Consider the following 13,425-nt stretch of genomic DNA (forward strand, 5'->3'; position numbering starts at 1 on the left):
CTCTCCCCCTCCCGCCGCTGCCTCTCCCACCCCGCTCCCTGCGCCCGGAGTCAGTTTGTTTGTCCAGCGGCGTCTGCCGCCGCTGGAGCTATTTGCCGAGCTTAGCGCGCTGCTGCGCAGTGCCTGCCCAATTAAGTCTCATTCATTATTCAGCGCCCCCGTCCGCCCCCGTCCCCCAGCTGGCGGCTCCAGTGTCGCTTTGAGGCCCCTCCCAGCCCTGGCCCCTCAGTGAGCCCTAGGGGGCAACACGGGGAGCCGCGTTCCCTCGCCGGGCGGGGATTAAGGACTGAAGGGGCTGGGAACGTAGGAGGAGAACAGAAGCACTCGGCCGACTGCGGGGAGGCGACATGGGTGAGGCCCACCGCGACCCCAAGTCAAAGCTGGGGGACCTTGGAGATCCACGCTTTTCCTTTACAGAGGAGGAAACAGGCCCAAAGAAGCGGCAAGACTTGACCGAGATCACGTAGCAGGGTTGGAGCCCACGACATTAAAATGAAGGCATCTTGCATCCCAGTCCTATTCCAGCATCGAGGCGTGAGGACGCAGACTATTCTCCTCGTGGGGAGGCCCTCATCCCCATCCCTTTTTGCTCCTGATTCTCCCTCTCGCCGAAGTCAGCGACATACAGCTGACTTGGGGTTCCTGGGGGAACGGGAGGCTCCTCAGGTCTTAGGTTCAGATCTAGACGTAGTGCCCCTGACTGGCAGGCCTGGAGATGGGGCAGTGAGGCAAACTCGGGGGGAGAGCCCCTCTCTGCAGCCTGTCCACTGGTGTCTCTGCCTTAGGGTAATTGGAAGTGGAGCCATCCAAGACAGCCTTGCACGGCAGTAGAACAGGGAGAGAGGACTGCAGCCTGAGGTGAGGGAGGAGTCACCCTCCCATTTGCGGGGGTGGAAAGGGGAGATCAAGGGCTTGTTTTTGCTTTTATCGGGGACCGCCCTGGGCTGCTTTGCCCGGGCATCTGGACAAGGTGAGTCTGGGGGCCCGCCCGGCACCTCCCGTCCGCAAGCGGCAGCGCCACCTGGCGGTCGTGGTGTCGCTGTGTAGGCGCTCTCGGCCTGGAGTGGGCCCTGCGCCAGCCAGGGGGAGCCTGGGAAGGCGGAATACGCCGGGAACACCTTAAACCGAGTTTACCCGAGAGGGCGGGCGAGAGGAGCCCCGGCATGAAAGGTGATCCCTAAGGGGCCAGGAAGGGCCTTGGGGAGGGGCCTGGCCAGGACGGCGTGACTTCCGTGACACAGCAAACACAGAAAGACAAAGTCCATTTGGATGGAAGTGGGAGCGGAAAGAGAGGGGCCATTTTGACTCTGTGGTCAAAGGAAATGACTGATCTGATGGGGTCTGGGAGCCGTGGTGCCCAGGTACTGCTGCTCACCCTGGGACTAGCGGGCGCTGGCTGGTGGTCAGGAGGCCCACTCTGTGTAGAGGAGAGAGATTGGCAGGGGCACTTTACATCTGGTTTGATATTCTGGGGGTTCATCGGGCCGCTGTGGAGAGACTTTACAAGTTTGCCCTGGAAGGAGGTGGTTGAATTGCGGTGTGCCAGGGTCTAGGTCAAAATGTAGTTTTTCAGAGCTGGAGGGAACGCAGGACTTCTTTCAAGGTTGACTTGTGGGAAGATGTCCTGGTCTGGAGAGATGGGAGGCTGGAGAGGGTCTCAAATCTCTGCCAAGTGTCTGAGGGCAGCCACAGTTTTATAGTATCCCATTGTATGAATATACCACAGTTTATCTATCCACTTTTGTCAGTGAACATTTGGGTGGTTTCCAGTTTGGGGCTATTCTGAATAAAGCTGTTACAAATATTCTTGTACATATCTTTGGTGGACATATATGCTCATTTCTCTTGCAAGGAGGAGATCTTGTCAGGGATGCCAGGTTCCAGGTTGGAAAATGATCATCTGTGATTAAAAGCAAATTCTGGTTCTTGCCATGAGATCCAGAGGTTGTCCACGTTTCAAAAGGCTGGAATTCTAATCTGAGGCTCTGTGCCTTTCCCACCAGCAAGTGGAAACCAATTCCAGCCTGATTTAGGAAGGGAGCAAGGAGAGGCTCAGGAGCCCTGACAACTTATGAGGTTCTAACTTGTTAGCTTGTGTCTCCCTAAGGTTTTGGGTCTCTCAGAGGGGGCAACAAATGAAGAAATACATTGCATATACCTGGAGCTAGTGAAGGCCACAATTGGCACCAGGCGGAGGAAATCAGAGGCACTTTCTGGAGATCCAGGCTGCGTATGAAGTCCTGAGTCAGCCCGGGAAGCCAAGGGGATCCTGCAGGTGAGAAGAAACTTCCCTTTGAGGATGGACTCTTCCTGGCACAGCTGAGCAGCTTGTCCCAGCCCAGCTTTGCCCACATGAGCGCTCCCAACAGTGTTAAAGAAACTGTCATTTGCAGTGGAGATAAGAAAATCTTAAAGGGGTGAGAAAGCTTTTGTGGTAGAAGAATGTATTTATGTTTTGAATTTCTGAATTCTTGGCTATTCCTGATTATTTTTTCTTAAAATGAGATAATGCAATGAAAGACATATTATAAAACCAATAAAATATCTTTTAGAGTCTATACCACATTATTTCACCCCTGGTACATTGATGGATAATGGAGGAAGTTTACTTAACAATTTTTTTTTTTCAATGTGCAAAGCACTGAGTTAGGTGATTGAAGAAAAATATAAGGGTTCTAATATTTCACAAGGTGTCCTGTGACAAGAGGGATTTGATCTATTCTGTGGGCTACCAAGGGGTAAGACTGCAGTTAAGTTTCAAAATTTCAGAAAAATATTTTAATTCCATTTATAGGAGAACTTTCTAGGAGCTATACTTTTCCCAAGAAGGAACAAGCTGCTGTGGGGTAGGGGGGTAGGGTGTAATCCCCGTATCACAGACTCTTCTGCTTGGTGTATTGTGGAGAGCCCTCAAACTTTACACGGGTAGTTAGACTGGCTGAACTGTCAGGTCTTCCTGAAACTTGGGATTTGATTCTGAGCTACACACCTTGCTCCCTAGTTGTTTACAGTCCAGTGGGGGATAATAACACAGGTACACAGATATCAAAGTCTGCCTCATTCAGTGTTCTGAACTGTGTCCTAAGAGGTGTAAATAGAATGCATTAGAAAATTGCAGAAGGGACAGATGACACGATTTTATGGGGACTCATGGGGAAATTCATGATTTTATATCTCATATGCCTTTTTGGGGACTTTGGGGAAACCCTAGGGAACCAATAACTTGAGCATCTCAAGGAGGCATTATTTAATTCCCAAGGGTGGAAGGAACAGCCCAGGATGCCTCAGTTTGCAGAGGAAGACTGGAGACCAGGACGCAATGTTAAAATTATGTACATTTACTCCAGCTTTCTTGCTTTTCTTTATTTGTGTGTACAACCCTCAGTCCTTTTCTTTTTTCTGGAAGTTAACTCTGAGTGGTATATGTATTCTTTTTAAAATTTATTTTATTTGTTTATTTATTGGCTGCATTGGCTCTTTGTTGCTGTGCGTGGGCTTTCTCTAGTTGTGGCTAGCGGGGGCTACTCTTCGTTGTGGTGCGCGGGCTTCTCTTGTTCGGGAGCACGCACTCTAGGCGCCCAGGCTTCAGTAGTTGTGGCACGCGGCTCAGTAGTTGTGGCTCACAGGTTCTAGAGCGCAGGCTCAGTAGCTGTGGCGCACAGGCTTAGTTGCTCCGCGGCATGTGGGATCTTCCCGGACCAGGGCTCGAACCCGTGTCCCCTACCTTGGCAGGCAGATTCTGAACCACTGCGCCACCAGAGAAGCCCTGGTATATGTATTCTTAAAAAGTAAAATTATTTTGGCTAGTTTTCCCTACTGATTAAAAAAAATGGTCAGATTAATTGAGAGGAATGAAATTTGTAGATGTGTTTTTATGCATCCATATATAAAAAAAATTTGCCAATGAATTTATACATCATGATTTTAAGACCAAATTAGGGACTTCCCTGGAGGTCCAGTGATTAAGACTCCACGCTCCCGATGCAGGGGACCCTGGTTTGATCCCTGGTCAGGGAGCTAGATCCTGCATGCCGCAATCCCGGCGCAGCCAAAAAAAAAAAAGACCAAATTAACTTCCACACTTTTTTTTTTTTTTACTATTTACTCAAATGTTTCATCATATCAAGTTTTTTTTGTTTTTTTGTCAATATTTTTTAATTGAAGTATAGTTAATTTACAATGTCACACCTTTTTAAAGTTGTCAGAAATTGATATACATTTCCTTTGAAGAACATAATTTGTCAAATTATCATGTGGCATTTTCATAGGCTATTAATTAGTAATTTATTAACATGATATGTAGTACTGCATCTGCAAACTGTAGTACTAAAAAATTTTAATGAGCCATTTTCATAAGCTATTAATTAATAATTTATTAACATGATATGTAGTACTACATCTGCAAAATGTAAATATATTAAAAATAGTCTATAAGGAAAAAGAAACAAAAGAGTGATTGAGGTTTTACTTGACTTGGAAAATTATTTTACTGTTCTCAAATTTTCTTATGAGTTTTTGTTATAAAAATATATTTTAGGGCTTCCCTGGTGGCGCAGTGGTTGAGAGTCTGCCTGCCGATGCAGGTGACGCGGGTTCGTGCCCCGGTCCGGGAGGATCCCACGTGCCGCGGAGCGGCTGGGCCCGTGAGCCATGGCCGCTGAGCCTGCGCGTCCGGAGCCTGTGCTCCTCAACGGGAGAGGCCACAACAGTGAGAGGCCCCCGTACCGCAAAAAAAAAAAAAAAAAAAAATATATATATATATATATATATATATATATATATATATATATATACACATACACACATATATATTTTAAATTTATTCAAACGGGAACTGTTGATGAACGGTTTCTATTTTTCCAACATGAGCAACGCTACCATAAATATCTTTAAATATGTGTATTGGTGCTTTTTGTTTTTCTAAGGCTAGATTCCAATAAGTGATAATGCAGGGTCAAACAGAATGTATGCTTTAAATTTTGATTGATATTGTATCAGGTTACTTTTGGAAAAGACTGTAAACAATCTACACTTCCACCAGCAGTACAAGTGGCTCTTTTTTTTTTTTTTTTTTTTTTTTTTTTTTTTGTGGTACGCGGGCCTCTCACTGTTGCGGCCTCTCCCGTTGTGGAGCACAGGCTCCGGACGCGCATGCTCAGCGGCCATGGCTCACGGGCCCAGCCGCTCCGCGGCTCGTGGGATCCTCCCAGACCCGGGCACGAACCCACGCCCCCTGCATCGGCAGGCGGACTCTCAACCACTGCGCCACCAGGGAAGCCCTAGGGGCTCTTTCTTTGTAACCGGTATGGACTCTTATCTTTTAATTTTTTGCCAACATGATGGGTGAGAATAGTATCTGATGACTTCAGTTTGCCTTCCCCTGACTCCAAGTAAAGTTCAGCATCTTTTCAAATGTTTATTGGGCCCTTACATTTCCTCTTCAGTGAATTGCCTGATAATTTAATCTACCTTTTTTTTTTTTTTTTTTTTTTTTTAATTGTGTTCCTGTTTGTCTCTGTGAGATCTATTTTCTTGGTATCCTGTCTTGTTAGGAACCTTAGCCCTTCATCGTTATGTGTTGGAGATATTCCCCCAAGTCTATGGATGATCTTTTGACTTTAAGCTTGAGTTTTAGAGTCAGGAGGATTAGGATTAGGATTTGAATCTGGTTCCATGATTTTTTAGCTCTGTGATCTTGGGTTTCTTTAGCCACTTAGAGCCTTAGTTTCCTCTAAAACTGAGATGATAGTACGTACTTTTAAAGAGTTGCTGTAATATAGAAGCTAGCACATGTAGAGTAAGCAAATATAACTAGTAGTTCCCTTTCAAACTCTTTTCAGCCTATGTAAGGAAATAGTGCTTGAGTGTCTAGTGAGTTACTGGTATAGGATGAAGGTTATACCTGTAAGGATGAATTTTCCTAGAGTATATTAGTGTATTTTGTATTGAAAAAAAGTTCCTCTTGGCTTCCTGTAAATCTGTGTATGAATGCCTGCAAATAATGGTTAGAAAGAAATAAATAGGAATGATGGATTGTATTGTGATGGTAGGGTTATAAGTGCTCCCCTCCCCTTCTCTAGACTCTCTTGTTTTATAATTAAGAAAATTCCAGGACTTCCATGGTGGTCCAGTGGTTAAGACTCTGCGTTTCCACTGTAGGGGGCACGGTTCGATCCTGTTCGGGGAGCTAAGATCCCAAATGCCTCACGGTGCAGAAAAAAAAAAAAAAAGAAATTTCCAGCCTTTCTTAGCTGTTTATGGGGAACCAGGGAAGTGGTTTGGATTTGGTCATTCTCAGACTATCATTTTAAAATGGGGTGGAGCTCCTCTGGGCCAGTGATTATAGCAGAAGGCCTCAGAATGGGACAACTCTGAGGGTAAGATGACTTTAATGGGAAGGAGATGGGGAACTGCTTGTAAGATGGCCCTTTTTATCTGCAGATTCTCCTTGCAGAATTGTCATCCTTTGACAGATTCATTTCAATTAGGGAGGCTGTTCCCTGACATCTGGAGTCTCAGTCCTTCTATGCAGAAAAGCAGAGGTATTTATAGTTTATGAAATGCTGCAGCATAGGTCTGCTGCCCAACTCTTAACCCCATTGGTCACTTCATTGTGGATTGGTATGAAGCTTTCCATAGGAGAGGGTTTGTGGGTGTGGGCTGGGTTACTAGGTAAGAAGTGAGAAAGAGGTTCAAGAATGTTTACCTCTTAGTAGGAAAGACTGTTTGATTAAACCATCTTTGGATTTCATCTTCCCTCTTGTCCTGGCCTGTGAGCAGGTACTGAAATTGAGTGCTTCCCAGGATTAGGCTACCTACCCACCCCCAGAGGACATCTAGATGTTCATGTATCTAATAGCCAGTGGTGTAGCCCAGCCATTTTTTGAAAACAAAGAAATGGCACAAATCATATGAATTTAGAACTTCTGGAAGGAAATTCTGCTTTTCTACCAACCCTAGAATATTATAATCACTAAGACTTTTCTGGGAATGTGCTTCCTAAAGGACCTGACATAGTGACAATCAGCTGAAAGCAGAAATTCACTATAAAATAATTATTTTTAAAAAACAAACTAAGATATTAGCAAGTGAGAGGTCTTCCTTATTCTCTACCTGGGTTGATGTAATGAAATCCAATGATCCCACAAATAAAAAGTGTGTAGACCCTTTAAAGTGTTGGAAGGGAACTAAGAAGGCCTCTACCCCAAGTGCCTATCCATAGCAGAATCTTGAGAATAGCTTGCCTCAGAGATGACCAATTCTGGCTTTTGATTTAATTGGAAATCCCTTACCTGTCCCACCTTTTGGACATTCTTAATTGTTGTTATTTTAATGGACTGAAATTTGCTTCCCTGAAATTTCTTTCTAGATCTGCCATCTCTCTCTCTCTCTCTCTTTCTCTCTCTCTCTCTCTCTCTCTCTCTCTCTCTCTCTCTCTCTCTCTCTCTCTCTCATTATTATTATTATTTTGGCTGCGTCACACCGCTTACTGAATCTTAGTTCCCCAACAAGGGATCGAACCAGGGCCCATGGCAGTGAAAGTGCCGAGTCCTAACCATTGGACCACCAGGGAATTCCCTAGATCTGCCACTTCTTGCTGCAAAGAACAAAAACCAACAAAAAACTCATTCTTGATAAGAACCTGCCCTTCACCTCATATCCTTCTAAAGCTTTCCTTTTCTAGATTGACCATTGCCTTGTTTAAGGAAGCACTGTAATTTGGTAGAAAGGGGACGGGTGGAGAAGCGACAAGGTAGGGTTTTGTTTTGCATCTGCCTCTTGCATGAACAGCCTGCTGACTTCGGATGAGCCACTTTACCACTCTGGGCCTCAGTTTTTTCCTTGTAAGGTGAGGAAATTGGACTTAGATGACCTTTAAGACTGCTTTCCACACTGGATTCTGGGTTTCTAACTGTTCGGCTGAGGCTTGTGAGAAATGGTTTGGTTTTTCATCTCTCTGCCCTCTTGTGGACACTGTCTTGGGAAGAAAATAAAATATTTAATTGCTCAAAAAACAATATAATGGCCACCCCCCTATCAAAAATTCACCTATATCAAACTGTCAGTTTTCATTTATTCATGATGTCTTTTAGTCCTCATCCATAAATGTACATATCATATCAGGAATATAATTTTATAGTTTCTTCTCCTCCCTGAATCAGAAGCATCATAAGCATTTATATATATTACTAGGAGGACTTCATATATATATACATATATATATTTTTTATTGAGATATAATTCACATAACATAAAATTTACCCTTTGAAAGTAAAAAGTTAAGTGGTTTTTAGTATATTCATGAGGTTGTACAACCATCAACACTAACTGCAGAACATTTTTACCACCCCAGAAAGAAACCCCATACCCATTAGCAATCATTCTCCATTCTTGCCTCGCCCCAATCCCCTGGCAACTATGAATCTACTTTCTGTCTCTATAGATTTGTCTCTTCTAGACATTTTATATAAATGGAATAATAGATGTCTCCTTTTCTGTCTGGCTTCTTTCACTTAGCGTAATATTTTCAGGATTCATCCATGTTGTAGTATGTATTATTATTATATATTTTTAATTTTTTTCAAATAACATAATTATACTGTAATGCTGTATAATATTACCTTCTTGGGAGACATTTAAGCTATCTATACACACATATATACATACACACCCACATATATATATTTGTTGTTATAAAGAATGCTGCATCGATATTTTCATGCTTCTAATTCATCTATTCTCTTGAATTATTTCAGAATAAATTCCCATGCATGGGATAACTGGGTCAAAGGGTATGAACATTTTTATGATGGTTGTCAATATTGCTCTTAAATTGTGGTGCCCAGAACTAAATGCAATCTCAGATGTGTTCAGACAGAACAGGGTACTGTGGAGCTATTAAGTTCTCAAGGTCTGGGCAGTATATCATCCTTTAAATCAAGCAGTCTAAGAACTTCTTAGCTTGTTTTTTGAGGGGGTGGTTTACTCATGGAGCTTATAGCCAACTAAGGCCCTTAGGTCTTTTCCTAGGTTCTGTGTCTTCAAGCTGTGTTTGCATCTACTCTAGGACCTAGGAGGCTTTTGAGGACTCCCTGGATGGAATTTATTTATTTATTTATTTGTTTTATTTTTTCTTTAACAGTGGGTGGTCCTAACAAGCTAGGAGGTCTAGGTTTACTGCAGTCTTAGCTGAGAACTGCAGATGGCGCCTGAAGGCTGTCACAAGGGTAAAATATGTCCCTTCACTTTTTTTTAGGATCTGGTAGTGGTACCTCCTTAGTTGGTTCATTACCAGAGTTCAGTCCCCTCCTTTTGTTGGGACGGTGAGAGAAACTGTGAAGTTGTCTTTGGGTGTTATTCAGGTCAAACTCCAAATGAAGTATGTTTTTCTAGATGTCATTTGATCTCCTCAGAAACTGGTGAAATCTCATGTTAGAGCTTTGCTCGAACACAAATTTCACGCCAGTTCACACCCTGAGAAGCTGCTTTTTTGGTTTCTCTTCATGTTCCTTGCCATCTTTTTCTCTCAGTCATTCCAAGGGTTGGAAACTTACTCAACTAACTGGTTTTGTTTGTTTGTTTTGCTAAGATGGGTTTTGAACAACAAACGCAGAATATTTACATAGGGTTCCAGCTAAATGCGGTTTCATTTTTTTCTTTCTTTGGCTGTGTCGGGTCTTAGTTGAAGCACGTGGGATATTCATTGCTGCGCACAGGCTTCTCTCTAGTTGTGGCACAGAGGCTTCTCTCTAGTTGTGGCGCGCAGGCTCTAGAGTGTACAGGCTTAGTTGCCCCACAGCATGTGGGATCTCAGTTCCCAGACCAGGGATAGAACCTGCGTCCCCTGCATTGGTAGGCAAATTCTTAACCACTGGACCACCAGAGAGGGCCCCCCCCCCTTTTTTTAAATGACTTTAGTCAAGGTCAATTTTTTTGGTTAATATTTATTTTATTTATTTATTTATTTTCCTTACTTTTTTGGCTGCATCGGGTCTTAGTTGCAGCACGTGGGATCTTCATTGAGGCATGCAGGATTTTTCCTTGCGGCACGCGGTCTCTTCGTTGTGGTGCCCAGGCTTCTCTATAGTTGTGGTGTGTGGGTTTTCTCTCTCTAGTTGTGGCACGCAGGCTTCAGGGAGCCTGGGCTCTATAGTTTGCGGCACGCAGGCTCTCTTGTTGAGGCACAAGAGCTTAGTTGCCCCGGGGCATGTGCGATCTTAGTTCCCTGACCAGGGATCGAACCCTCGTCCCCTGCATTGGAAGGTGGATTCTTTACCACTGGACCACCAGGGAAGTCCCGAGGTTTCATTTCAATACTTTGTTGCTTTCTTCATTTTCTTTTTCCTTTTCTTCCCAATTCTCTTCTTTCTCTCCACCTCTCATCCATCTGCTTACTTGCAAACTATTATAACGTTCAGCAAGACCTTGGATTTTCTGGATTTAAACCTCAGTGATGTTTCAATAGAATAGAGAAGTGCTCTATGTGGGAAAGTTGGAAGGGAATTATTTTAACCCATTCTGTGCCAGACCTTAGGTCCATTTCTGGGCTAAGAAAAGTTGTGGGGAACATTCTCTGCTGCACAGTGACTAAATTAGCATGAGAGCCTGGCTTCCAAGCATCACTTAAAGGGGCATTTTGCTTACCATCAGGAGGTCAGGCACCTTTCAAATGGTTTAGTATCAGGAAAGGAATGGGAAGGGTATAGAGGAAATATAGATGTCTTCTATTCATATATTTCCCAATCACAGATCTGAGGGCCAGTGAGGCTCATGTTTCTCCCCCACCTCTCCTTCCTACCCATAACCACCAGTTTGGACTTGGATTCTGTTGCTACTTTCTCTTTTTCATTCCTGGGGTCCACAACAGAGAGTGTAAGTTTACTGCTTTTCTGTGTAATTTGGGTTGGAAAGCACTCGCTCATTTTATATTAAGTGACTGGGAACTCTGCCTCTTAGCAGGTGATTTTTCTTGTACAGCCAAGAGACTGATCATTTCAGACCCATCTCCCTTCAAACTCTAATTCTTTTCCAGCAGTGTGTTTTTTGTTCTCATGTTGATGTCTTTGCTGATGTCACTCTTCTTTTCTATAATCCTTTTTCCCCTTTGCTAATCCAAGTCTTTACACTTCTTTTATGATCCAACTTAAGGTTTATCCCTAAATGATGCCTTTGCTGATTAAGTCCATCTCCAGTAATCTTTCCTCCTTGAATTCCTTCAGCAGTCTTGTCCAGTTTGTACCATTCTATCAAGCATTTTCTTACATGTTGCCATATAATCATTCTCTATCTCACGTTTTTAAGTCTTGTCTCCTTGACTACACCAAAGCCCCCTGACAGCAGGACTGTCTTCTCTCAATGCAAATAACAGGACATTTACTAAATATGGTAAATTGCTACTTAAGGGAGTTCAGGTTTTTTGAGCATGAGCCGCCCGTTTCTTTGCTTGGCCCTGCAATAAACCTTTCCTCCAAAAACCAACCAAACAAAAAACCCCCTGCTATTTAACAATTTAGAGCCTCGGTTTCCTCATTTGTTAAATGAGGACAATGATGCTTGCATCACAGGGTTGTTGAGACATTCAAATGAGATGTGTTGAGGGCACTTTATAAACCATAAAACATTTTACAGAGGGTGGCATTATCACTTTAAAAAGTGGTGACAGACTGTATAAATGAAAGAGCATGCTGAAATTCCATGCATGAACGTTCAGCAAAGCAGTATTAGTTATATGTCTCACACATAGAAACAAATTCACTAAAGATCAATTTCAAGTTTTTAATGAACCTGCAAGGCACTTTCACTGAACTGAGTGTTTCAAATCTGAGGTTTGGTTCTGACATTGCCACTAATTTCATGATTTAACAATTCAACTTTTGACAATTTAAGGCCTTTTGCAGCTCTAAACATCTGATGCACAACTGAATTTGGGCATGTTACCCATGTCTTTGAACCTCAATTTTGTTATCTATAAAATGGGAAATTACAACCTAATCAAACCCCTTTAATAGAACTTTATAGAGTGGCTGTTCAAAGAAACATTAATCCTGTACAAAAAGTTTCCTTGGGGGAAAGCTGCACACTATATACTACATTCCCTTCAATATTTTTTTAAATTAATTTTTAATTAATTAATTATTTTTTTGGCTGCGTTGGGTCTTTGTTGCTGCACGCGGGCTTTCTCTAGTTGCAGCGAGCAGGGGCTACTCTTTGTTGCGGTGAGCGGGCTTCTCATTGAGGTGGCTTCTCTTGTTGCAGAGCACGGGCCCTAGGCCCACAGGCTTCAGTAGATGCGGCACGCGGGCTCAGTAGTTGTGGCTCACGGGCTCAGTAGTTGTGGCTCTGGGCTCTAGAGCACAGGCTCAGTAGTTGCGGCGCACAGGCTTAGATGCTCTGTGGCATGTGGGATCCTCCCGGATCAGGGATCGAACCTGTGTCCACTGAATTGGCAGGCAGATTCTTAACCACTGCGCCACCAGGGAAGTCCCTCCCTTCAATATTAACAATGCACATTATCATGTTAAATGCTCTGGGAAGTAAATCAATTTATTTTTATTTTACCCAGTATTTCCCAAACTTACTTGGACCTGGAATAGTTTTTTCAGATAACATCTATTCAGCATCCCACGAAACTACATTTCTAAGACACACAGTGTGGACTGCCAACATAAATATTCTTAGGTATCAGAGGTAGTCCAAGCAAAGGGAAAAGTACACCCTTATGAGATATTCCCTTCTGGTCTTCATGCTTGTTGTGGTTTGCAGCTTCAGCTTTAGTCAACAGAGACTTTAACTTCAGCCTCTTTTTTTTCCCTAATAAAAACATGGAATCTGACAATCCCTCACTTCAGATACAAAATATCAAGTCAAAGAAAAACATGATAAAAGTTCTGATCTCAAGAATCTATTTGAAAATATTTTAAATTAGGTCATGTTAATTTCTGCAGACTATATCTGCCAAGGTGATGACTGTGTCATGACTTATCTTTAGTTCTAATTTTGCCTCAGTCATTGGGTAACCTGGGATAAATCAATGCCCTTAAGTCAAACTAAGACAGATGGATGTTATTTCTAAATAGTCTTCTGTTGTAATCCATAGCAGTTACGCTAATCATTTTAAAAATTTGGTTGTCGGGGCTTCCCTGGTGGCGCAGTGGTTGAGAGTCCGCCTGCTGACGCAGGGGACACGGGTTCGTGCCCCGGTCCAGAAGGATCCCACGTGCCGCGGAGCGGCTGGGCCCGTGAGCCATGGCCGCTGAGCCTGCGCGTCCGGAGCCTGTGCTCCGCAACGGGAGAGGCCGCAACAGTGAGAGGCCCGCGTACTGCAAAAAAAAAAAAAAAGGTATTTTTGAAACATTTGCTCAATGTCCTTTGAGAGAGGTTGAGTGCTGCATGGAGAAAGGGCAAAGGTGGACCATGAGTTGCAGT

Source organism: Kogia breviceps, chromosome 12 (assembly GCF_026419965.1).
Source record: "Kogia breviceps isolate mKogBre1 chromosome 12, mKogBre1 haplotype 1, whole genome shotgun sequence".
Lineage (NCBI taxonomy): Eukaryota > Metazoa > Chordata > Mammalia > Artiodactyla > Physeteridae > Kogia > Kogia breviceps.